Raw genomic sequence first — 27,259 nt, forward strand, 5'->3', positions numbered from 1 at the left:
TCAGCAGAATTCCGAGAACAATGGAAGTGTTCTGAAGCATTTTTAAACGTCAGCGGAATTCTGAGAACAATGGAAGAGTTCCGAAGCATTTTTAAACTTCAGCAGAATTCCGAGAACAATGGAAGAGTTCCGAAGCATTTTTAAACTTCAGCGGAATTTGGAGAACAAAGGAAGAGATCCGAAGCATTTTTAAACTTCAGCAGAATTCCGAGAACAATGGAAGAGTTGTGAAGCATTTTTAAACTTCAGCAGAATTCCGAGAACAATGGAAGAGTTCCGAAGCATTTTTAAACGTCAGCGGAATTCTGAGAACAATGGAAGTTTTCCGAAGCATTTTTAAACGTCAGCGGAATTCTGAAAACAATGGAAGAGTTCCGAAGCATTTTTAAACTTCAGCAGAATTCCGAGAACAATGGAAGAGTTCCGAAGCATTTTTAAACTTCAGCTGAATTTGGAGAACAAAGGAAGAGTTCCGAAGCATTTTTAAAAGTCAGCGGAATTCCGAGAACAATGGAAGAGTTCCGAAGCATTTTTAAACTTCTGCGGAATTCCGAGAACAATGGAAGAGTTCCGAAGCATTTTTAAACTTCAGCGGAATTCTGAGAACAATGTAAGAGTTCCGAAGCATTTTTAAACTTCACTGGAATTCCGAGAACAATGGAAGAGTTCCGAAGCATTTTTAAACATCAGCGGAATTCCGAGAACAATGGAAGAGTTCCGAAGCATTTTTAAAAGTCAGCGGAATAGCGACAAAAATGGAAGAGTTGTGAAGCATTTTTAAACGTCAGCGGAATTCCGAGAACAATGGAAGAGTTCCAAAGCATTTTTAAATGTCAGCGGAATTCCGAGTACAATGGAAGAGTTCCGAAGCATTTTTGAATGTCAGCAGAATTCCGAGAACAATGGAAGAGTTCCAAAGCATTTTTAAATGTCAGCGGAATTCTGAAAACAATGGAAGAGTTCCAAAGCATTTTTAAACTTCAGCAGAATTCCGAGAACAATGGAAGAGTTCCGAAGCATTCTTAAACTTCATCGGAATTCCGAGAACAATGGAAGAGTTCCGAAGAATTTTTAAAAGTCAGCGGAATTCCGAGAACAATGGAAGAGTTCCGAAGCATTTTTAAACTTCAAAACTTCAGCAGATTTCCGAGAACAATGCAAGAGTTCTGAAGCATTCTTAAACTACAGCGGAATTCCGAGAACAATGGAAGAGTTCCGAACCATTTTTAAACTTCACTGGAATTCCGAGAACAATGGAAGAGTTCTGAAGCATATTTAAACGTCAGCGGAATTCTGAGAACAATGGAAGAGTTGTGAAGCATTTTTAAACGTCAGCGGAATTTGGAGAACAATCGAAGAGTTCCGAAGCATTTTTAAACCTCAGCGGAATTCCGAGAACAATGGAAGAGTTCCGAAGCATACTTAAACTTCAGCGGAATTCCGCGAACAATGGAAGAGTTCCGAAGCATTTTTAAAAGTCAGCAGAATACCGAGAACAATGGAAGAGTTGTGAAGCATTTTTAAACGTCAGCGGAATTCCGAGAACAATGGAAGAGTTCCGAAGCATTTTTAAATGTCAGCAGAATTCCGAGAACAATGGAAGAGTTCCGAAGCATTTTTATATGTCTGCAGAATTCTGAGAACAATGGAAGAGTTCCAAAGCATTTTTAAATGTCAGCGGAATTCTGAAAACAGTGGAAGAGTTCCGAAGCATTTTTAAACTTCAGCGGAATTCCGAGAACAATGGAAGAGTTCCAAAGCATTTTTAAAAGTCAGCGGAATTCCGAGAACAATAGAAGAGTTGTGAAACATTTTCAAGCGTCAGCGGAATTCCGAGAACAATGGAAGAGTTCCAAAGCATTTTTAAACTTCAGCAGAATTCCGAGAACAATGGAAGAGTTCCGAAGCATTCTTAAACTTCAGCAGAATTCCGAGAACAATAGAAGAGTTCCGAAGCATTTTTAAAAGTCAGCGGAATTCCGAGAACAATAGAAGAGTTGTGAAGCAATTTAAAGCGTCAGCGGAATTCTGAGAACAATAGAAGAGTTCCGAAGCATTTTTAAACGTCAGCGGAATTCCGAGAACAATGGAAGAGTTCTTAAGCATTTTTAAACATCAGCGGAATGCCGAGAACAATGCAAGATTTCCGAAGCATTTTTATATGTCAGCGGAATTCCGAGAACATTGGAAGAGTACCGAAGCATTTTAAAACGTCAGCGGAATTCCGAGAACAATGGAAGAGTTCCGATGCATTTTTAAACTTCAGCAGAATTCCTAGAACAATGGAAGAGTTCCGAAGCATTTTTAAACTTCAGCGGAATTCCGAGAACAATGGAAGAGTTCCGAAGCATTTCTAAACGTCAGCGGAATTCCGAGAACAATGGAAGAGTTCTGAAGCATTTTTAAATGTCAGCGGAATTTTGAAAACAATGAAAGACTTCCGAAGCATTTTTAAACGTCAGCGGAATTCTGAGAAGAATGGAAGAGTTCCGAAGCATTTTTAAACTTCAGCAGAATTACGAGAATAATGGAAGAGTTCCGAATCATTTTTAAACTTCAGCGGAATTACGAGAACAATGGAAGAGATCCGAAGCATTTTTAAATATGAGCAGAATTCCGAGAACAATGGAAGAGATTTTAAGCATTTTTAAACGTCAGCGGAATTTTGAAAACAATGAAAGACTTCCGAAGCATTTTTAAACGTCAGCGGAATTCTGAGAAGAATGGAAGAGTTCCGAAGCATTTTTAAACTTCAGCAGAATTCCGAGAACAATCGAAGAGTTCCGATGCATTTTTAAACTTCAGCAGAATTCCTAGAACAATGAAAGAGTTCCGAAGCATTTTTAAACTTCAGCGGAATTCCGAGAACAATGGAAGATTTCCGAAGCATTTTTAAACGTCAGCGGAATTCTGAGAAGAATGGAAGAGTTGCGAAGCATTTTTAAACTTCAGCAGAATTCCGAGAACAATGGAAGAGTTCCGAAGCATTTTTAAACTTCAGCAGAATTTGTAGAACAATGGAAGAGTTCCGAAGCATTTTTAAATGTCAGCGGAATTCTGAGAACAATGGAAGGGTTCCGAAGCATTTTTAATCTTCAGCATAATTCCGAGAACAATGGAAGAGTTCCGAAGCATATTTAAACTTCAGCGGAATTCCGAGAACAATGGAAGAGTTCTGAAGCATTTTTAAAAGTCAGCGGAATACCGAGAACAATAGAAGAGTTGTGAAGCATTTTTAAACGTCAGCGGAATTCCGAGAACAATAGAAGAGTTCCGAAGCATTTTTAAACTTCACCCGAATTCCAAGAACAATGGAAGAGTTCCGATGCATTTTTAAACTTCAGCAGAATTTCTAGAACAATGGAAGAGTTCCGAAGCATTTTTAAACTTCAGCGGAATTCCGAGAACAATGGAAGAGTTCCGAAGCATTTTTAAACGTCAGCGGAATTCCGAGAACAATGGAAGTGTTCTGAAGCATTTTTAAACGTCAGCGGAATTCTGAGAACAATGGAAGAGTTCCGAAGCATTTTTAAACTTCAGCAGAATTCCGAGAACAATGTAAGAGTTCCGAAGCATTTTTAAACTTCAGCGGAATTTGGAGAACAAAGGAAGAGTTCCGAAGCATTTTTAAAAGTCAGCGGAATTCCGAGAACAATGGAAGAGTTCCGAAGCATTTTTAAACGTCAGCGGAATTCTGAGAACAATGGAAGTTTTCCGAAGCATTTTTAAACGTCAGCGGAATTCTGAGAACAATGGAAGAGTTCCGAAGCATTTTTAAACTTCAGCAGAATTCCGAGAACAATGGAAGAGTTCCGAAGCATTTTTAAACTTCAGCTGAATTTGGAGAACAAAGGAAGAGTTCCGAAGCATTTTTAAAAGTCAGCGGAATTCCGAGAACAATGGAAGAGTTCCGAAGCATTTTTAAACTTCAGCAGAATTCCGAGAACAATGGAAGAGTTGTGAAGCATTTTTAAACGTCAGCGGAATTCCGAGAACAATGGAAGAATTCCGAAGCATTTTTAAACTTCTGCGGAATTCCGAGAACAATGGAAGAGTTCCAAAGCATTCTTAAACTTCTGCGGAATTCCGAGAACAATGGAAGAGTTCCAATGCATTTTTAAATGTCAGCGGAATTCTGAAAACAATGGAAGAGTTCCGAAGCATTTTTAAACTTCAGCGGAATTCCTGGAACAATGGAAGAGTTCCGAAGCATTTTTAAAAGTCAGCAGAATTCCGAGAACACTAGAAGGGTACCAAAGCATATATAAACTTCAGCGGAATTCTGAGAACAATGTAAGAGTTCCGAAGCATTTTTATACTTCACTGGAATTCCGAGAACAATGGAAGAGTTCCGAAGCATTTTTAAACATCAGCGGAATTCCGAGAACAATGGAAGAGTTCCGAAGCATTTTTAAAAGTCAGCGGAATAGCGACAAAAATGGAAGAGTTGTGAAGCATTTTTAAACGTCAGCGGAATTCCGAGAACAATGGAAGAGTTCCAAAGCATTTTTAAATGTCAGCGGAATTCCGAGTACAATGGAAGAGTTCTGAAGCATTTTTGAATGTCAGCAGAATTCCGAGAACAATGGAAGAGTTCCAAAGCATTTTTAAATGTCAGCGGAATTCTGAAAACAATGGAAGAGTTCCAAAGCATTTTTAAACTTCAGCAGAATTCCGAGAACAATGGAAGAGTTCCGAAGCATTCTTAAACTTCATCGGAATTCCGAGAACAATGGAAGAGTTCCGAAGCATTTTTAAAAGTCAGCGGAATACCGAGAACAATGGAAGAGTTCCGAAGCATTTTTAAACTTCAAAACTTCAGCAGATTTCCGAGAACAATGGAAGAGTTCTGAAGCATTCTTAAACTTCAGCGGAATTCCGAGAACAATGGAAGAGTTCCGAAGCATTTTTAAACTTCACTGGAATTCCGAGAACAATGGAAGAGTTCCGAAGCATATTTAAACGTCAGCGGAATTCTGAGAACAATGGAAGAGTTGTGAAGCATTTTTAAACGTCAGCGGAATTTGGAGAACAATCGAAGAGTTCCGAAGCATTTTTAAACCTCAGCGGAATTCCGAGAACAATGGAAGAGTTCCGAAGCATACTTAAACTTCAGCGGAATTCCGCGAACAATGGAAGAGTTCCGAAGCATTTTTAAAAGTCAGCAGAATACCGAGAACAATGGAAGAGTTGTGAAGCATTTTTAAACGTCAGCGGAATTCCAGAACAATGGAAGAGTTCCGAAGCATTTTTAAATGTCAGCAGAATTCCGAGAACAATGGAAGAGTTCCGAAGCATTTTTATATGTCTGCAGAATTCTGAGAACAATGGAAGAGTTCCAAAGCATTTTTAAATGTCAGCGGAATTCTGAAAACAGTGGAAGAGTTCCGAAGCATTTTTAAACTTCAGCGGAATTCCGAGAACAATGGAAGAGTTCCAAAGCATTTTTAAAAGTCAGCGGAATTCCGAGAACAATAGAAGAGTTGTGAAACATTTTCAAGCGTCAGCGGAATTCCGAGAACAATGGAAGAGTTCCAAAGCATTTTTAAACTTCAGCAGAATTCCGAGAACAATGGAAGAGTTCCGAAGCATTCTTAAACTTCAGCGGAATTCCGAGAACAATGGAAGAGTTCCGAAGCATTTTTAAAAGTCAGCGGAATTCCGAGAACAATAGAAGAGTTGTAAAGCAATTTAAAGCGTCAGCGGAATTCTGAGGACAATAGAAGAGTTCCGAAGCATTTTTAAACGTCAGCGGAATTCCGAGAACAATGGAAGAGTTCTTAAGCATTTTTAAATATCAGCGGAATGCCGAGAACAATGCAAGATTTCCGAAGCATTTTTATATGTCAGCGGAATTCCGAGAACATTGGAAGAGTACCGAAGCATTTTAAAACGTCAGCGGAATTCCGAGAACAATGGAAGAGTTCCGATGCATTTTTAAACTTCAGCAGAATTCCTAAAACAATGGAAGAGTTCCGAAGCATTTTTAAACTTCAGCGGAATTCCGAGAACAATGGAAGAGTTCCGAAGCATTTTTAAACGTCAGCGGAATTCCGAGAACAATGGAAGAGTTCTGAAGCATTTTTAAACGTCAGCGGAATTTTGAAAACAATGAAAGACTTCCGAAGCATTTTTAAACGTCAGCAGAATTCTGAGAAGAATGGAAGAGTTCCGAAGCATTTTTAAACTTCAGCAGAATTCCGAGAACAATGGAAGAGTTCCGAATCATTTTTAAACTTCAGCGGAATTACGAGAACAATGGAAGAGATCCGAAGCATTTTTAAATATGAGCAGAATTCCGAGAACAATGGAAGAGATTTTAAGCATTTTTAAACTTCAGTGGAATTCCGAGAACAATAGAAGATTTCCGAAGCATTTTTAAACTTCGCCCGAATTCCGAGAACAATGGAAGAGTTCCGATGCATTTTTAAACTTCAGCAGAATTCCCAGAAGAATGGAAGAGTTCCGATGCATTTTTAAACTTCAGCGGAATTCCGAGAACAATGGAAGATTTCCGAAGCATTTTTAAACGTCAGCGGAATTCTGAGAAGAATGGAAGAGTTGCGAAGCATTTTTAAACTTCAGCAGAATTCCGAGAACAATGGAAGAGTTCCGAAGCATTTTTAAACTTCAGCAGAATTTGTAGAACAATGGAAGAGTTCCGAAGCATTTTTAAATGTCAGCGGAATTCTGAGAACAATGGAAGAGTTCCGAAGCATTTTTAATCTTCAGCATAATTCCGAGAACAATGGAAGAGTTCCGAAGCATATTTAAACTTCAGTGGAATTCCGAGAACAATGGAAGAGTTCTGAAGCATTTTTAAAAGTCAGCGGAATACCGAGAACAATAGAAGAGTTGTGAAGCATTTTTAAACGTCAGCGGAATTCCGAGAACAATGGAAGTGTTCTGAAGCATTTTTAAACGTCAGCGGAATTCTGAGAACAATGGAAGAGTTCCGAAGCATTTTTAAACTTCAGCAGAATTCCGAGAACAATGTAAGAGTTCCGAAGCATTTTTAAACTTCAGCGGAATTTGGAGAACAAAGGAAGAGTTCCGAAGCATTTTTAAAAGCCAGCGGAATTCCGAGAACAATGGAAGAGTTCCGAAGCATTTTTAAACTTCAGCAGAATTCCGAGAACAATGGAAGAGTTCCGAAGCATTTTTAAACGTCAGCGGAATTCCGAGAACAATGGAAGAGTTTCGAAGCATTTTTAAACTTCAGCAGAATTCCGAGAACAATGGAAGAGTTCCGAAGCATTTTTAAACGTCAGCGGAATTCTGAGAACAATGGAAGTTTTCCGAAGCATTTTTAAACGTCAGCGGAATTCTGAGAACAATGGAAGAGTTCCGAAGCATTTTTAAACTTCAGCTGAATTTGGAGAACAAAGGAAGAGTTCCGAAGCATTTTTAAAAGTCAGTGGAACTCCGAGAACAATGGAAGAGTTCCGAAGCATTTTTAAACTTCAGCAGAATTCCGAGAACAATGGAAGAGTTGTGAAGCATTTTTAAACGTCAGCGGAATTCCGAGAACAATGGAAGAGTTCCGAAGCATTTTTAAACTTCTGCGGAATTCCGAGAACAATTGAAGAGTTCCAAAGCATTCTTAAACTTCTGCGGAATTCCGAGAACAATGGAAGAGTTCCAAAGCATTTTTAAATGTCAGCGGAATTCTGAAAACAATGGAAGAGTTCCGAAGCATTTTTAAACTTCAGCGGAATTCCGAGAACAATGGAAGAGTTCTGAAGCATTTTTAAATGTCAGCGGAATTTTGAAAACAATGAAAGATTTCCGAAGCATTTTTAAACTTCAGCAGAATTCCGAGAACAATGGAAGAGTTCCGAAGCATTTTTAAACTTCAGCGGAATTTGGAGAACAAAGGAAGAGTTCCGAAGCATTTTTAAAAGTCAGCGGAATTCCGAGAACAATGGAAGAGTTCCGAAGCATTTTTAAACTTCAGCAGAATTCCGAGAACAATGGAAGAGTTGTGAAGCATTTTTAAATGTCAGCGGAATTCCGAGAACAATGGAAGAGTTCCGAAGCATTTTTAATCTTCAGCATAATTCCGAGAACAATGGAAGAGTTCCGAAGCATATTTAAACTTCAGCGGAATTCCGAGAACAATGGAAGAGTTCCGAAGCATTTTTAAAAGTCAGCGGAATAGCGACAAAAACGGAAGAGCTGTGAAGCATTTTTAAACGTCAGCGGAATTCCGAGAACAATGGAAGAGTTCCGAAGCATTTTTAAATGTTAGCGGAATTCCGAGTACAATGGAAAAGTTCCGAAGCATTTTTGAATGTCAGCAGAATTCCAAGAACAATGGAAGAGTTCCAAAGCATTTTTAAATGTCAGCTGAATTCTGAAAACAATGGAAGAGTTCCGAAGCATTTTTAAACTTCAGCAGTATTCCGAGAACAATGGAAGAGTTCCGAAGCATTCTTAAACTTCATCGGAATTCCGAGAACAATGGAAGAGTTCCGAAGCATTTTTAAAAGTCAGCGGAATTCAGAGAACAATAGAAGAGTTGTGAAGCATTTTTAAGCGTCAGCGGAATTCCGAGAACAATGGAAGAGTTCCGAAGCATATTTAAATTTCAAAACTTCATCAGATTTCCGAGAACAATGGAAGAGTTCTGAAGCATTCTTAAACTTCAGCGGAATTACGAGAACAATGGAAGAGTTCCGAAGCATTTTTAAAAGTCAGGGGAATTCCGAGAACAATAGAAGAGCTGTGAAGCAATTTTAAGCGTCAGCGGAATTCCGAGAACAATGGAAGAGTTCCGAAGCATTTTTAAACTTCAGCGGAATTCCTGGAACAATGGAAGAGTTCCGAAGCATTTTTAAAAGTCAGCAGAATTCCGAGAACACTAGAAGGGTACCAAAGCATATATAAACTTCAGCGGAATTCTGAGAACAATGTAAGAGTTCCGAAGCATTTTTAAACTTCACTGGAATTCCGAGAACAATGGAAGAGTTCCGAAGCATTTTTAAACATCAGCGGAATTCCGAGAACAATGGAAGAGTTCTGAAGCATTTTTAAACGTCAGTGGAATTTTGAAAACAATGGAAGATTTCCGAAGCATTTTTGAACGTCAGCGGAATTAAGAGAACAATGGAAGAGTTGTGAAGCATTTTTAAACGTCAGCGGAATTTGGAGAACAATCGAAGAGTTCCGAAGCATTTTTAAACCTCAGCGGAATTCCGAGAACAATGGAAGAGTTCCGAAGCATACTTAAACTTCAGCGGAATTCCGCGAACAATGGAAGAGTTCCGAAGCATTTTTAAAAGTCAGCAGAATACCGAGAACAATGGAAGAGTTGTGAAGCATTTTTAAACGTCAGCGGAATTCCAGAACAATGGAAGAGTTCCGAAGCATTTTTAAATGTCAGCAGAATTCCGAGAACAATGGAAGAGTTCCGAAGCATTTTTATATGTCTGCAGAATTCTGAGAACAATGGAAGAGTTCCAAAGCATTTTTAAATGTCAGCGGAATTCTGAAAACAATGGAAGAGTTCCGAAGCATTTTTAAACTTCAGCAGAATTCCGAGAACAATGGAAGAGTTCCGAAGCATTCTTAAACTTCTGCGGAATTCCGAGAACAATGGAAGAGTTCCAAAGCATTTTAAAAGTCAGCGGAATTCCGAGAACAATAGAAGAGTTGTGAAACACTTTCAAGCTTCAGCGGAATTCCGAGAACAACGGAAGAGTTCCAAAGCATTTTTAAACTTCAGCAGAATTCCGAGAACAATGGAAGAATTCCGAAGCATTCTTAAACTTCAGCGGAATTCCGAGAACAATGGAAGAGTTCCGAAGCATTTTTAAAAGTCCGCGAAATTCCGAGAACACTGGAAGAGTTATGAAACATTTTTAAATGTCAGCGGAATTCCGAGAACAATGGAAGAGTTCCGAAGCATTTTTAAATGTCAGCGGAATTCTGAGAACAATGGAAGAGTTCCGAAGCATTTTTAAACTTCAGCGGAATTTTGAGAACAATTTAAGAGTTCCGAAGCATTTTTAAAAGTCCGCGAAATTCCGAGAACAATGGAAGAGTTATGAAACATTTTTAAATGTCAGCGGAATTCCGAGAACAATGGAAGAGTTCCGAAGCATTTTTAAATGTCAGCGGAATTCTGAGAACAATGGAAGGGTTCCGAAGCATTTTTAAACTTCAGCAGAATTCCGAGAACAATGGAAGAGTTTCGAAGCATATTTAAGCTTCAGCGGAATTCTGAGAACAATGGAAGAGTTCCGAAGCATTTTTAAAAGTCAGGGGAATACCGAGAACAATGGAAGAGTTGTGAAGCATTTTTAAACGTCAACGGAATTCCGAGAAAAAAGGAAGAGTTCCGAAGCATTTTTATATGTCAGCGGAATTTCGAGAACAATGGAAGAGTTCCGACGCATTTTTAAACTTCAGCGGAATTACGAGAACAATGGAAGAGTTCCGAAGCATTTTTAAACATCAGCAGAATTCCGAGAACAATGGAAGAGTTTTTAAGCATTTTTAAACGTCAGTGGAATTCCAAAAACAATGGAAGAGTTCCGAAGCATTTTTAAACATCAGCAGAATTCTGAGAACAATGGAAGTGTTCCAAAGCATTTTTAAACTTCAGCAGAATTCCTAGAACAATGGAAGAGTTCAGAAGCATTTTTAAACTTCAGTAGAATTCCGAGAACAATGGAAGAGTTCTGAAGCATTTTTAAACTTCACCCGAATTCCGAGAACAATGGAAGAGTTCGGATGCATTTTTAAACTTCAGCAGAATTCCTAGAACAATGGAAGAGTTCCGAAGCATTTTTAAACTTCAGCGGAATTCCGAGAACAATGGAAGAGTTCCGAAGCATTTTTAATCTTCAGCATAATTCCGAGAACAATGGAAGAGTTCCGAAGCATTTTTAAAAGTCAGCGGAATTCCGAGAACAATGGAAGAGTTGTGAAGCATTTTTAAACGTCAGCGGAATTCTGAGAACAATGGAAGAGTTCCGAAGCATTTTTAATCTTCAGCATAATTACGAGAACAATGGAAGAGTTCCGAAGCATATTTAAACTTCAGCGGAATTCCGAGAACAATGGAAGAGTTCCGAAGCATTTTTAAAAGTCAGCGAAATACCGAGAAAAATGGAAGAGTTGTGAAGCATTTTTAAACGTCAGCGGAATTTTGAGAACAATGGAAGAGTTCCGAAGCATTTTTAAATGTCAGCGGAATTCTGAGGACAATGGAAGATTTCCGAAGCATTTTTAAACTTCAGCAGAATTCCGAGAACAATGGAAGGGTTCCGAAGCATGCTTAAACTTCAGCGGAATTCCGCGAACAATGGAAGAGTTCCGAAGCATTTTTAAAAGTCAGCAGAATACCGAGAACAATGGAAGAGTTGTGAAGCATTTTTAAATGTCAGCGGAATTCCAGAACAATGGAAGAGTTCTGAAGCATACTTAAACTTCAGCGGAATTCCGAGAACAATGGAAGAGTTCTGAAGCATTTTTAAACATCAACGGAATTCCGAGAAAAAAGGAAGAGTTCCGAAGCATTTTTATATGTCAGCGGAATTCCGAGAACAATGGAAAAGTTCCGAAGCATTTTTAAACTTCAGCGGAATTACGAGAACAATGGAAGAGTTCCGAAGCATTTTTAAACATCAGCAGAATTCCGAGAAGAATGGAAGAGTTTTTAAGCATTTTTAAACGTCATTGGAATTCCGAAAACAATGGAAGAGTTCCGAAGCATTTTTAAACATCAGCGGAATTCTGAGAACAATGGAAGTGTTCCAAAACATTTTTAAATGTCAGCGGAATTTCGAGAACAATGGAAAAGTTCCGAAGCATTTTTAAACCTCAGCGGAATTCCGAGAACAATGGAAGGGTTCTGAAGTATTTTTAAATGTCAGCGGAATTCCGAGAACAATGGAAGAGTTCCGAAGCATACTTAAACTTCAGCGGAATTCCGCGAACAATGGAAGAGTTCCGAAGCATTTTTAAAAGTCAGCAGAATACCGAGAACAATGGAAGAGTTGTGAAGCATTTTTAAACATCAGCGGAATTCCAGAACAATGGAAGAGTTCCGAAGCATTTTTATATGTCTGCAGAATTCTGAGAACAATGGAAAAGTTCCAAAGCATTTTTAAATGTCAGCGGAATTCTGAAAACAATGGAAGAGTTCCGAAGAATTTTTAAACTTCAGCAGAATTCCGAGAACAATGGAAGAGTTCCGAAGCATTCTTAAACTTCTATGGAATTCCGAGAACAATGGAAGAGTTCCGAAGCATTTTTAAAAGTCAGCGGAATTCCGAGAACAATAGAAGAGTTGTGAAACATTTTTAAGCGTCAGCGGAATTCCGAGAACAATGGAAGAGTTCCAAAGCATTTTTAAACTTCAGCAGAATTCCGAGAACAATGGAAGAGTTCCGAAGCATTCTTAAACTTCAGTGGAATTCTGAGAACAATGGAAGAGTTCCGAAGCATTTTTAAACGTCAGCGGAATTCCGAGAACAATGAAAGAGTTCTGAAGCATTTTTAAATGTCAGCGGAATTTTGAAAACAAAGGAAGATTTCCGAAGCATTTTTAAACGTCAGCGGAATTCTGAGAACAATGGAAGAGTTCCGAAGCATTTTTAAACTTCAGCGGAATTTTGAGAACAATGGAAGAGTTCCGAAGCATTTTTAAAAGTCCGCGAAATTCCGAGAACAATGGAAGAGTTGTGAAGCATTTACATAGTTACATAGTTACATAGTTTATAAGGCCGAAAAAAGACAAGCGTCCATCCAGTTCAGCCTATTTCTTGTGCACTGCAGCTATTCCGCAGCGTTGATCCAGGGGAACGCAAAAAAAAACAAAACAAAACAAAAAAAAAACATGCGGTATAGGCCAATTGACATCATTGAGGAAAAAATTCACTTCCCGACACCAATCTGGATTAATTAACTATCACTAAGCATAAGATGTAATTTTATTGTTCTCAAGAAAGGCGTCCAGGCCTCTCTTGAACTCATTAAGTGAGTTGGACATCACCACTTCCTCTCCCAGAGAGTTCCAGAGTCTCACGGCTCTGACCGTAAAGAATCCCCTTCTATGCTGGTGCAGGAACCTCCTTTCCTCCAGACGCATAGTGTGCCCCCTCGTCTTTGTAACCATCCTTGGTATAAACAGGTCATGGGAGAGATCTCTGTACTGCCCCCTGATGTATTTATACATGTTTATGAGGTCTCCCCTAAGCCTTCTCTTTTCCAACGTAAATAGGCCTAATTTTGACAACCTCTCTGGGTATTCTAGTCCCTCCATTCCCTTTATTACCTTAGTCGCCCTCCTTTATACCCTCTCTAGCTCCAATATGTCTTTCCTGAGCACCGGAGCCCAGAACTGTGCACAATATTCTAAGTGCGGCCTTACCAGCGCTTTATACAGAGGAAGAACAATGTTCTCATCATATGCCCCTATTCCTCTTCTGATGCATGCCATGACTCTATTTGCCTTCGCAGCTGCTGCCTGACACTGGGCACTCCAATTTAATTTGCTATTAACCAAGACGCCCAGGTCCTTCTCCATGTCAGATTTACCCAACGGTTTCCCATTTAATATGTATGGGTGACTGCTGTTTTTCTTTCCCATGTGCATGACCTTACATTTATCGGCATTGAACCCCATTTGCCATTTTTTGGCCCAACTCCCCAATTTATCTAAATCCTCCTGTAGCTGTGCCCTATCCTCATCTGTGTTAACTACTTTACAAAGTTTAGTATCATCTGCAAATATTGCTATTTTACTATGCAACCCTTCCACTAGATCATTAATATATATATTAAATAATATAGGGCCCAAGACAGACCCTTGAGGCACCCCGCTCGTAACCCTGACACACCCTGAGCTTACTCCATTGATAACCACCCTCTGCTTTCTATCACTCAGCCAGCTATTTACCCACTTACACACATTATCCCCCAGACCAAGCATTCTCATTTTATATACCAACCTTTTGTGTGGCACGGTATCAAAAGCTTTGGAGAAGTCAAGGTATACAACATCCACTGACTCTCCCTGGTCCAGCTGTGAGCTCACCTCCTCGTAGAAGGCAATCAGGTTTGTTTGGCAGGAGCGATCTCTCATGAATCCATGTTGATATGGAGTTAGACAGTTATTATCATTAAGATATTCTACAATAGCATCTCTAAGAAATCCTTCAAACAATTTACCCACAACAGACGTTAAGCTGACTGGTCTATAGTTCCCAGGGTCACTTTTAGACCCCTTTTTGAATATTGGTACCACATTTGCTTGGCGCCAGTCTAGTGGGGCAGTCCCTGTCCATAAAGAGTGCTTAAATATAAGATACAGCGGTCTGTCTATCACATTACTTAATTCTTTTAGTACCCGGGGGTGTATGCCATCTGGGCCTGGTGACTTGTCTATTTTGATATTATTTAGGCGTTTCTGAACTTCCTCCTGGGTTAGGTGGGTGATATTTAGCGGAGGGTTTACTTTATCACTTTGCATTTCCTCCGATAAATTGTTTTCTTTTGTGAAAACAGTGGAGAAGAAGCTATTGAGTAGGTTTGCTTTACCCTCATCGCCCTCTATGATTTTACCCAGGTTATTTTTCAATGGGCCAACTCCATCAGTTTTAATCCTTTTACTGTTTATATAGTTAAAGAACAGTTTGGGATTCGTTTTACTTTCCTTGGCAATTAGTCTCTCTGTCTCCTCTTTTGCTATTCTTATTTGTTTCTTACAGATTTTGTTTTTTTCCCTAAAAGTTATTAGCGCTTCCTCGCTGCCTTCTTGTTTAAGTTTACCGAAAGCCCTTTTTTTGTTTTTCATTGCCCTCTTGACTTCCTTATTTAGCCACATTGGCTTCCTCCTATTCCTAGCCCTTTTATTCCCATAAGGTATGTACCTTCTACAGTGACTATGTAGGACTGTTTTGAAAATTTCCCATTTTCTATCCGTGCTCCTATTACTGAAGATACTATCCCAGTCTATAAGGTGAAGGGCATCTCTTAGCTGATCAAACATTAGCTGATCAAACATCAAGCATTTTTAAACGTCAGCGGAATTCCGAGAACAATGGAAGAGTTCCGAAGCATTTTTAAACTTCAGCAGAATTCCGAGAACAATGGAAGAGTTCCGAAGCATTTTTAAAAGTCAGCGGAATTCCGAGAACAATAGAAGAGTTGTGAAACATTTTTAAGCGTCAGCGGAATTCCGAGAACAATGGAAGAGTTCCAAACCATTTTTAAACTTCAGCAGAATTCCGAGAACAATGGAAGAGTTCAGAAGCATTCTTAAACGTCAGCGGAATTCTGAGAACAATGGAAGAGTTCCGAAGCATTTTTAAACTTCAGCGGAATTTTGAGAACAATGGAAGAGTTCCGAAGCATTTTTAAACTTCAGCGGAATTTTGAGAACAATGGAAGAGTTCCGAAGCATTTTTAAAAGTCCGCGAAATTCCGAGAACAATGGAAGAGTTGTGAAGCATTTTTAAACGTCAGCGGAATTCCGAGAACAATGGAAGAGTTCCGAAGCATTTTTAAACGTCAGCGGAATTCCGAGAACAATGGAAGAGTTATGAAACATTTTTAAATGTCAGCGGAATTCCGAGAACAATGGAAGAGTTCCGAAGCATTTTTAAATGTCAGCGGAATTCTGAGAACAATGGAAGGGTTCCGAAGCATTTTTAAACTTCAGCAGAATTCCGAGAACAATGGAAGAGTTCCGAAGCATATTTAAACTTCAGCGGAATTCTGAGAACAATGGAAGAGTTCCGAAGCATTTTTAAAAGTCAGGGGAATACCGAGAACAATGGAAGAGTTGTGAAGCATTTTTAAACGTCAACGGAATTCCGAGAAAAAAGGAAGAGTTCCGAAGCATTTTTATATGTCAGCGGAATTTCGAGAACAATGGAAGAGTTCCGACGCATTTTTAAACTTCAGCGGAATTACGAGAACAATGGAAGAGTTCCGAAGCATTTTTAAACATCAGCAGAATTCCGAGAAAAATGGAAGAGTTTTTAAGCATTTTTAAACGTCAGTGGAATTCCGAAAACAATGGAAGAGTTCCGAAGCATTCTTAAACTTCATCGGAATTTCGAGAACAATGGAAGAGTTCCGAAGCATTTTTAAAAGTCAGCAGAATTCAGAGAACAATAGAAGAGTTGTGAAGCATTTTTAAGCGTCAGCGGAATTCCGAGATCAATGGAAGAGTTCCGAAGCATTTTTAAATTTCAAAACTTCAGCAGATTTCCGAGAACAATGGAAGAGTTCTGAAGCATTCTTAAACTTCAGCGGAATTACGAGAACAATGGAAGAGTTCCGAAGCATTTCTAAAAGTCAGGGGAATTCCGAGAACAATAGAAGAGCTGTGAAGCAATTTTAAGCGTCAGCGGAATTCCGAGAACAATGGAAGAGTTCCGAAGCATTTTTAAACTTCAGCGGAATTCCTGGAACAATGGAAGAGTTCCGAAGCATTTTTAAAAGTCAGCAGAATTCCGAGAACACTAGAAGTGTACCAAAGCATATATAAACTTCAGCAGAATTCTGAGAACACTGTAAGAGTTCCGAAGCATTTTTAAACTTCACTGGAATTCCGAGAACAATGGAAGAGTTCTGAAGCATTTTTAAACATCAGCGGAATTCCGAGAACAATGGAAGAGTTCTGAAGCATTTTTAAACGTCAGTGGAATTTTGAAAACAATGGAAGATTTCCGAAGCATTTTTGAACGTCAGCGGAATTCTGAGAACAATGGAAGAGTTGTGAAGCATTTTTAAACGTCAGCGGAATTTGGAGAACAATCGAAGAGTTCCGAAGCATTTTTAAACCTCAGCGGAATTCCGAGAACAATGGAAGAGTTCCGAAGCATACTCAAACTTCAGCGTAATTCCGCTAACAATGGAAGAGTTCCGAAGCATTTTTAAAAGTCAGCAGAATACCGAGAACAATGGAAGAGTTGTGAAGCATTTTTAAACGTCAGCGGAATTCCAGAACAATGGAAGAGTTGCAAAGCATTTTTAAAAGTCAGCGGAATTCCGAGAACAATAGAAGAGTTGTGAAACATTTTCAAGCTTCAGCGGAATTCCGAGAACAACGGAAGAGTTCCAAAGCATTTTTAAACTTCAGCAGAATTCCGAGAACAATGGAAGAGTTCCGAAGCATTTTTAAAAGTCAGCGGAATTCCGAGAACAATAGAAGAGTTGTGAAGCAATTTTAAGCGTCAGCGGAATTCCGAGAACAATAGAAAAGTTCCGAAGCATTTTTAAATGTCAGCGGAATTCCGAGAACAATGGAAGAGTTCTTAAGCATTTTTAAACATCAGCGGAATGCCGAGAACAATGCAAGATTTCCGAAGCATTTTTATATGTCAGCGGAATTCCAAGAACATTGGAAGAGTACCGAAGCATTTTTAAACTTCAGCAGAATTCCTAGAACAATGGAAGAGTTCCGAAGCATTTTTAAACTTCAGCGGAATTCCGAGAACAATGGAAGAGTTCCGAAGCATTTTTAAAAGTCAGCGGAATTCCGAGAACAATAGAAGAGTTGTGAAACATTTTTAAGCGTCAGCGGAATTCCGAGAACAATGGAAGAGTTCCAAACCATTTTTAAACTTCAGCAGAATTCCGAGAACAATGGAAGAGTTCAGAAGCATTCTTAAACGTCAGCGGAATTCTGAGAACAATGGAAGAGTTCCGAAGCATTTTTAAACTTCAGCGGAATTTTGAGAACAATGGAAGAGTTCCGATGCATTTTTAAACTTCAGCGGAATTTTGAGAACAATGGAAGAGTTCCGAAGCATTTTTAAAAGTCCGCGAAATTCCGAGAACAATGGAAGAGTTGTGAAGCATTTTTAAATGTCAGCGGAATTCCGAGAACAATGGAAGAGTTCCGAAGCATTTTTAAACGTCAGCGGAATTCCGAGAACAATGGAAGAGTTATGAAACATTTTTAAATGTCAGCGGAATTCCGAGAACAATGGAAGAGTTCCGAAGCATTTTTAAATGTCAGCGGAATTCTGAGAACAATGGAAGGGTTCCGAAGCATTTTTAAACTTCAGCAGAATTCCGAGAACAATGGAAGAGTTCCGAAGCATATTTAAACTTCAGCGGAATTCTGAGAACAATGGAAGAGTTCCGAAGCATTTTTAAAAGTCAGGGGAATACCGAGAACAATGGAAGAGTTGTGAAGCATTTTTAAACGTCAACGGAATTCCGAGAAAAAAGGAAGAGTTCCGAAGCATTTTTATATGTCAGCGGAATTTCGAGAACAATGGAAGAGTTCCGACGCATTTTTAAACTTCAGCGGAATTACGAGAACAATGGAAGAGTTCCGAAGCATTTTTAAACATCAGCAGAATTCCGAGAACAATGGAAGAGTTTTTAAGCATTTTTAAACGTCAGTGGAATTCCAAAAACAATGGAAGAGTTCCGAAGCATTTTTAAACATCAGCAGAATTCTGAGAACAATGGATGTGTTCCAAAGCATTTTTAAACTTCAGCAGAATTCCTAGAACAATGGAAGAGTTCAGAAGCATTTTTAAACTTCAGTAGAATTCCGAGAACAATGGAAGAGTTCCGAAGCATATTTAAACTTCAGCGGAATACCGAGAACAATAGAAGAGTTGTGAAGCATTTTTAAACGTCAGCGGAATTCCGAGAACAATGGAAGAGTTCCGAAGCATTTTTAAACTTCACCCGAATTCCGAGAACAATGGAAGAGTTTGGATGCATTTTTAAACTTCAGCAGAATTCCTAGAACAATGGAAGAGTTCCGAAGCATTTTTAAACTTCAGCGGAATTCCGAGAACAATGGAAGAGTTCCGAAGCATTTTTAAAAGTCAGCGGAATTCCGAGAACAATGGAAGAGTTCCGAAGCATTTTTAAATGTCAGCGGAATTCTGAGAACAATGGAAGAGTTCCGAAGCATTTTTAATCTTCAGCATAATTCCGAGAACAATGGAAGAGTTCCGAAGCATTTTTAAAAGTCAGCGGAATTCCGAGAACAATGTAAGAGTTGTGAAGCATTTTTAAACGTCAGCGGAGTTCTGAGAACAATGGAAGAGTTCCGATGCATTTTTAATCTTCAGCATAATTCCGAGAACAATGGAAGAGTTCCGAAGCATATATAAACTTCAGCGGAATTCCGAGAACAATGGAAGAGTTCCGAAGCATTTTTAAAAGTCAGCGAAATAACGAGAAAAATGGAAGAGTTGTGAAGCATTTTTAAACGTCAGCGGAATTTTGAGAACAATGGAAGAGTTCCGAAGCATTTATAAATGTCAGCGGAATTCTGAGGACAATGGAAGAGTTCCGAAGCATTTTTAAACTTCAGCAGAATTCCGAGAACAATGGAAGGGTTCCGAAGCATGCTTAAACTTCAGCGGAATTCCGAGAACAATAGAAGAGTTCCGAAGCATTTTTTAAAGTCAGGGGAATACCGAGAACAATGGAAGAGTTGTGAAGCATTTTTAAACGTCAGCGGAATTCCAGAACAATGGAAGAGTTCCGAAGCATACTTAAACTTCAGCGGAATTCCGAGAACAATGGAAGAGTTCTGAAGCATTTTTAAACATCAACGGAGTTCCGAGAAAAAAGGAAGAGTTCCGAAGCATTTTTATATGTCAGCGGAATTCAGAGAACAATGGAAATGTTCCGAAGCATTTTTAAACTTCAGCGGAATTACGAGAACAATGGAAGAGTTCCGAAGCATTTTTAAACATTAGCAGAATTCCGAGAACAATGGAAGAGTTTTTAAGCATTTTTAAACGTCATTGGAATTCCGAAAACAATGGAAGAGTTCCGAAGCATTTTTAAACATCAGCGGAATTCTGAGAACAATGGAAGTGTTCCAAAACATTTTTAAATGTCAGCGGAATTCCGAGAACAATGGAAAAGTTCCGAAGCATTTTTAAACCTCAGCGGAATTCCGAGAACAATGGAAGGGTTCTGAAGCATTTTTAAATGTCAGCGGAATTCCGAGAACAATGGAAGAGTTCCGAAGCATACTTAAACTTCAGCGGAATTCCGCGAACAATGGAAGAGTTCCGAAGCATTTTTAAAAGTCAGCAGAATACCGAGAACAATGGAAGAGTTGTGAAGCATTTTTAAACGTCAGCGGAATTCCAGAACAATGGAAGAGTTCCGAAGCATTTTTAAATGTCAGCAGAATTCCGAGAACAATGGAAGAGTTCCGAAGCATTTTTAAATGTCAGCAGAATTCCGAGAACAATGGAAGAGTTTCGAAGCATTTTTATATGTCTGCAGAATTCTGAGAACAATGGAAGAGTTCCAAAGCATTTTTAAATGTCAGCGGAATTCTGAAAACAATGGAAGAGTTCCGAAGCATTTTTAAACTTCAGCAGAATTCCGAGAACAATGGAAGAGTTCCGAAGCATTCTTAAACTTCTGCGGAATTCCGAGAACAATGGATGAGTTCCAAAGCATTTTTAAAAGTCAGCGGAATTCCGAGAACAATAGAAGAGTTGTGAAACATTTTCAAGCTTCAGCGGAATTCCGAGAACAACGGAAGAGTTCCAAAGCATTTTTAAACTTCAGCAGAATTCCGAGAACAATGGAAGAGTTCCGAAGCATTCTTAAACTTCAGCGGAATTCCGAGAACAATGGAAGAGTTCCGAAGCATTTTTAAAAGTCATCGCCCTCTATGATTTTACCCAGGTTATTTTTCAATGGGCCAACTCCATCAGTTTTAATCCTTTTACTGTTTATATAGTTAAAGAACAGTTTGGGATTCGTTTTACTTTCCTTGACAATTAGTCTCTCTGTCTCCTCTTTTGCTATTCTTATTTGTTTCTTACAGATTTTGTTTTTTTCCCTATAAGTTATTAGCGCTTCCTCGCTGCCTTCTTGTTTAAGTTTACCGAAAGCCCTTTTTTTGTTTTTCATTGCCCTCTTGACTTCCTTATTTAGCCACATTGGCTTCCTCCTATTCCTAGCCCTTTTATTCCCATAAGGTATGTACCTTCTACAGTGACTATGTAGGACTGTTTTGAAAATTTCCCATTTTCTATCCGTGCTCCTATTACTGAAGATACTATCCCAGTCTATAAGGTGAAGGGCATCTCTTAGCTGATCAAACATTAGCTGATCAAACATCAAGCATTTTTAAACGTCAGCGGAATTTCGAGAACAATGGAAGAGTTCCAAAGCATTTTTAAACTTCAGCAGAATTCCGAGAACAATGGAAGAGTTCCGAAGCATTTTTAAAAGTCAGCGGAATTCCGAGAACAATAGAAGAGTTGTGAAACATTTTTAAGCGTCAGCGGAATTCCGAGAACAATGGAAGAGTTCCAAACCATTTTTAAACTTCAGCAGAATTCCGAGAACAATGGAAGAGTTCAGAAGCATTCTTAAACGTCAGCGGAATTCTGAGAACAATGGAAGAGTTCCGAAGCATTTTTAAACTTCAGCGGAATTTTGAGAACAATGGAAGAGTTCCGAAGCATTTTTAAACTTCAGCGGAATTTTGAGAACAATGGAAGAGTTCCGAAGCATTTATAAAAGTCCGCGAAATTCCGAGAACAATGGAAGAGTTGTGAAGCATTTTTAAACGTCAGCGGAATTCCGAGAACAATGGAAGAGTTCCGAAGCATTTTTAAACGTCAGCGGAATTCCGAGAACAATGGAAGAGTTATGAAACATTTTTAAATGTCAGCGGAATTCCGAGAACAATGGAAGAGTTCCGAAGCATTTTTAAATGTCAGCGGAATTCTGAGAACAATGGAAGGGTTCCGAAGCATTTTTAAACTTCAGCAGAATTCCGAGAACAATGGAAGAGTTCCGAAGCATATTTAAACTTCATCGGAATTCTGAGAACAATGGAAGAGTTCCGAAGCATTTTTAAAAGTCAGGGGAATAGCGAGAACAATGGAAGAGATGTGAAGCATTTTTAAACGTCAACGGAATTCCGAGAAAAAAGGAAGAGTTCCGAAGCATTTTTATATGTCAGCGGAATTTCGAGAACAATGGAAGAGTTCCGACGCATTTTTAAACTTCAGCGGAATTACGAGAACAATGGAAGAGTTCCGAAGCATTTTTAAACATCAGCAGAATTCCGAGAACAATGGAAGAGTTTTTAAGCATTTTTAAACGTCAGTGGAATTCCGAAAACAATGGAAGAGTTCCGAAGCATTCTTAAACTTCATCGGAATTCCGAAAACAATGGAAGAGTTCCGAAGCATTTTTAAAAGTCAGCGGAATTCAGAGAACAATAGAAGAGTTGTGAAGCATTTTTAAGCGTCAGCGGAATTCCGAGATCAATGGAAGAGTTCCGAAGCATTTTTAAATTTCAAAACTTCAGCAGATTTCCGAGAACAATGGAAGAGTTCTGAAGCATTCTTAAACTTCAGCGGAATTACGAGAACAATGGAAGAGTTCCGAAGCATTTCTAAAAGTCAGGGGAATTCCGAGAACAATAGAAGAGCTGTGAAGCAATTTTAAGCGTCAGCGGAATTCCGAGAACAATGGAAGAGTTCCGAAGCATTTTTAAACTTCAGCGGAATACCTGGAACAATGGAAGAGTTCCGAAGCATTTTTAAATGTCAGCAGAATTCCGAGAACACTAGAAGGGTACCAAAGCATATATAAACTTCAGCGGAATTCTGAGAACACTGTAAGAGTTCCGAAGCATTTTTAAACTTCACTGGAATTCCGAGAACAATGGAAGAGTTCCGAAGCATTTTTAAACATCAGCGGAATTCCGAGAACAATGGAAGAGTTCTGAAGCATTTTTAAACGTCAGTGGAATTTTGAAAACAATGGAAGATTTCCGAAGCATTTTTGAACGTCAGCGGAATTCTGAGAACAATGGAAGAGTTGTGAAGCATTTTTAAACGTCAGCGGAATTTGGATAACAATCGAAGAGATCCGAAGCATTTTTAAACCTCAGCGGAATTCCGAGAACAATGGAAGAGTTCCGAAGCATACTCAAACTTCAGCGGAATTCCGCGAACAATGGAAGAGTTCCGAAGCATTTTTAAAAGTCAGCAGAATACCGAGAACAATGGAAGAGTTGTGAAGCATTTTTAAACGTCAGCGGAATTCCAGAACAATGGAAGAGTTCCGAAGCATTTTTAAATGTCAGCAGAATTCCGAGAACAATGGAAGAGTTTCGAAGCATTTTTATATGTCTGCAGAATTCTGAGAACAATGGAAGAGTTCCAAAGCATTTTTAAATGTCAGCGGAATTCTGAAAACAATGGAATAGTTCCGAAGCATTTTTAAACTTCAGCAGAATTCCGAGAACAATGGAAGAGTTCCGAAGCATTCTTAAACTTCTGCGGAATTCCGAGAACAATGGAAGAGTTCCAAAGCATTTTTAAAAGTCAGCGGAATTCCGAGAACAATAGAAGAGTTGTGAAACATTTTCAAGCTTCAGCGGAATTCCGAGAACAACGGAAGAGTTCCAAAGCATTTTTAAACTTCAGCAGAATTCCGAGAACAATGGAAGAGTTCCGAAGCATTCTTAAACTTCAGCGGAATTCCCAGAACAATGGAAGAGTTCCGAAGCATTTTTAAAAGTCAGCGGAATTCCGAGAACAATAGAAGAGTTGTGAAGCAATTTTAAGCGTCAGCGGAATTCCGAGAACAATAGAAAAGTTCCGAAGCATTTTTAAATGTCAGCGGAATTCCGAGAACAATGGAAGAGTTCTTAAGCATTTTTAAACATCAGCGGAATGCCGAGAACAATGCAAGATTTCCGAAGCATTTTTATATGTCAGCGGAATTCCAAGAACATTGGAAGAGTACCGAAGCATTTTTAAACTTCAGCAGAATTCCTAGAACAATGGAAGAGTTCCGAAGCATTTTTAAACTTCAGCGGAATTCCGAGAACAATGGAAAAGTTCCGAAGCATTTTTAAAAGTCAGCGGAATTCCGAGAACAATAGAAGAGTTGTGAAACATTTTTAAGCGTCAGCGGAATTCCGAAAACAATGGAAGAGTTCCAAACCATTTTTAAACTTCAGCAGAATTCCGAGAACAATGGAAGAGTTCAGAAGCATTCTTAAACGTCAGCGGAATTCTGAGAACAATGGAAGAGTTCCGAAGCATTTTTAAACTTCAGCGGAATTTTGAGAACAATGGAAGAGTTCCGAAGCATTTTTAAACTTCAGCGGAATTTTGAGAACAATGGAAGAGTTCCGAAGCATTTTTAAAAGTCCGCGAAATTCCGAGAACAATGGAAGAGTTGTGAAGCATTTTTAAATGTCAGCGGAATTCCGAGAACAATGGAAGAGTTCCGAAGCATTTTTAAACGTCAGCGGAATTCCGAGAACAATGGAAGAGTTATGAAACATTTTTAAATGTCAGCGGAATTCCGAGAACAATGGAAGAGTTCCGAAGCATTTTTAAATGTCAGCGGAATTCTGAGAACAATGGAAGGGTTCCGAAGCATTTTTAAACTTCAGCAGAATTCCGAGAACAATGGAAGAGTTCCGAAGCATATTTAAACTTCAGCGGAATTCTGAGAACAATGGAAGAGTTCCGAAGCATTTTTAAAAGTCAGGGGAATACCGAGAACAATGGAAGAGTTGTGAAGCATTTTTAAACGTCAACGGAATTCCGAGAAAAAAGGAAGAGTTCCGAAGCATTTTTATATGTCAGCGGAATTTCGAGAACAATGGAAGAGTTCCGACGCATTTTTAAACTTCAGCGGAATTACGAGAAAAATGGAATAGTTCCGAAGCATTTTTAAACATCAGCAGAATTCCGAGAACAATGGAAGAGTTTTTAAGCATTTTTAAACGTCAGTGGAATTCCAAAAACAATGGAAGAGTTCCGAAGCATTTTTAAACATCAGCAGAATTCTGAGAACAATGGAAGTGTTCCAAAGCATTTTAAAACTTCAGCAGAATTCCTAGAACAATGGAAGAGTTCAGAAGCATTTTTAAACTTCAGTAGAATTCCGAGAACAATGGAAGAGTTCCAAAGCATATTTAAACTTCAGCGGAATACCGAGAACAATAGAAGAGTTGTGAAGCATTTTTAAACGTCAGCGGAATTCCGAGAACAATGTTAGAGTTCCGAAGCATTTTTAAACTTCACCCGAATTCCGAGAACAATGGAAGAGTTCGGATGCATTTTTAAACTTCAGCAGAATTCCTAGAACAATGAAAAAGTTCCGAAGCATTTTTAAACTTCAGCGGAATTCCGAGAACAATGGAAGAGTTCCGAAGCATTTTTAAAAGTCAGCGGAATTCCGAGAACAATGGAAGAGTTCCGAAGCATTTTTAAATGTCAGCGGAATTCTGAGAACAATGGAAGAGTTCCGAAGCATTTTTAATCTTCAGCATAATTCCGAGAACAATGGAAGAGTTCCGAAGCATTTTTAAAAGTCAGCGGAATTCCGAGAACAATGGAAGAGTTGTGAAGCATTTTTAAACGTCAGCGGAGTTCTGAGAACAATGGAAGAGTTCCGAAGCATTTTTAATCTTCAGCATAATTCCGAGAACAATGGAAGAGTCCCGAAGCATATTTAAACTTCAGCGGAATTCCGAGAACAATGGAAGAGTTCCGAAGCATTTTTAAAAGTCAGCAAAATAACGAGAAAAATGGAAGAGTTGTGAAGCATTTTTAAACGTCAGCGGAATTTTGAGAACAATGGAAGAGTTCCGAAGCATTTTTAAATGTCAGCGGAATTCTGAGGACAATGGAAGAGTTCCGAAGCATTTTTAAACTTCAGCAGAATTCCGAGAACAATGGAAGGGTTCCGAAGCATGCTTAAACTCCAGCGGAATTCCGAGAACAATGGAAGAGTTCCAAAGCATTTTTAAAAGTCAGGGGAATACCGAGAACAATGGAAGAGTTGTGAAGCATTTTTAAACGTCAGCGGAATTCCAGAACAATGGAAGAGTTCCGAAGCATACTTAAACTTCAGCAGAATTCCGAGAACAATGGAAGAGTTCTGAAGCATTTTTAAACATCAACGGAATTCCGAGAAAAAAGGAAGAGTTCCGAAGCATTTTTATATGTCAGCGGAATTCCGAGAACAATGGAAATGTTCCGAAGCATTTTTAAACTTCAGCGGAATTACGAGAACAATGGAAGAGTTCCGAAGCATTTTTAAACATCAGCAGAATTCCGAGAACAATGGAAGAGTTTTTAAGCATTTTTAAACATCATTGGAATTGCGAAAACAATGGAAGAGTTCCGAAGCATTTTTAAACATCAGCGGAATTCTGAGAACAATGGTAGTGTTCCAAAACATTTTTAAATGTCAGCGGAATTCCGAGAACAATGGAAAAGTTCCGAAGCATTTTTAAACCTCAGCGGAATTCCGAGAACAATGGAAGGGTTCTGAAGCATTTTTTAATGTCAGCGGAATTCCGAGAACAATGGAAGAGTTCCGAAGCATACTTAAACTTCAGCGGAATTCCGCGAACAATGGAAGAGTTCCGAAGCATTTTTAAAAGTCAGCAGAATACCGAGAACAATGGAAGAGTTGTGAAGCATTTTTAAACGTCAGCGGAATTCCAGAACAATGGAAGAGTTCCGAAGCATTTTTAAATGTCAGCAGAATTCCGAGAACAATGGAAGAGTTCCGAAGCATTTTTAAATGTCAGCAGAATTCCGAGAACAATGGAAGAGTTTCGAAGCATTTTTATATGTCTGCAGAATTCTGAGAACAATGGAAGAGTTCCAAAGCATTTTTAAATGTCAGCGGAATTCTGAAAACAATGGAAGAGTTCCGAAGCATTTTTAAACTTCAGCAGAATTCCGAGAACAATGGAAGAGTTCCGAAGCATTCTTAAACTTCTGCGGAATTCCGAGAACAATGGAAGAGTTCCAAAGCATTTTTAAAAGTCAGCGGAATTCCGAGAACAATAGAAGAGTTGTGAAACATTTTCAAGCTTCAGCGGAATTCCGAGAACAATGGAAGAGTTCAGAAGCATTTTTAAACTTCAGCAGAATTCCGAGAACAATGGAAGAGTTCCGAAGCATATTTAAACTTCAGCGGAATTCTGAGAACAATGGAAGAGTTCCGAAGCATTTTTAAAAGTCAGGGGAATACCGACAACAATGGAAGAGTTGTGAAGCATTTTTAAACGTCAACGGAATTCCGAGAAAAAAGGAAGAGTTCCGAAGCATTTTTATATGTCAGCGGAATTTCGAGAACAATGGAAGAGTTCCGACGCATTTTTAAACTTCAGCGGAATTACGAGAAAAATGGAATAGTTCCGAAGCATTTTTAAACATCAGCAGAATTCCGAGAACAATGGAAGAGTTTTTAAGCATTTTTAAACGTCAGTGGAATTCCAAAAACAATGGAA

Source organism: Phyllobates terribilis, unplaced genomic scaffold (genome assembly GCF_046119375.1).
Source record: "Phyllobates terribilis strain yellow unplaced genomic scaffold, ASM4611937v1 Scaffold_405__1_contigs__length_1709751, whole genome shotgun sequence".
In the NCBI taxonomy this organism is placed as follows: Eukaryota; Metazoa; Chordata; class Amphibia; order Anura; family Dendrobatidae; genus Phyllobates; species Phyllobates terribilis.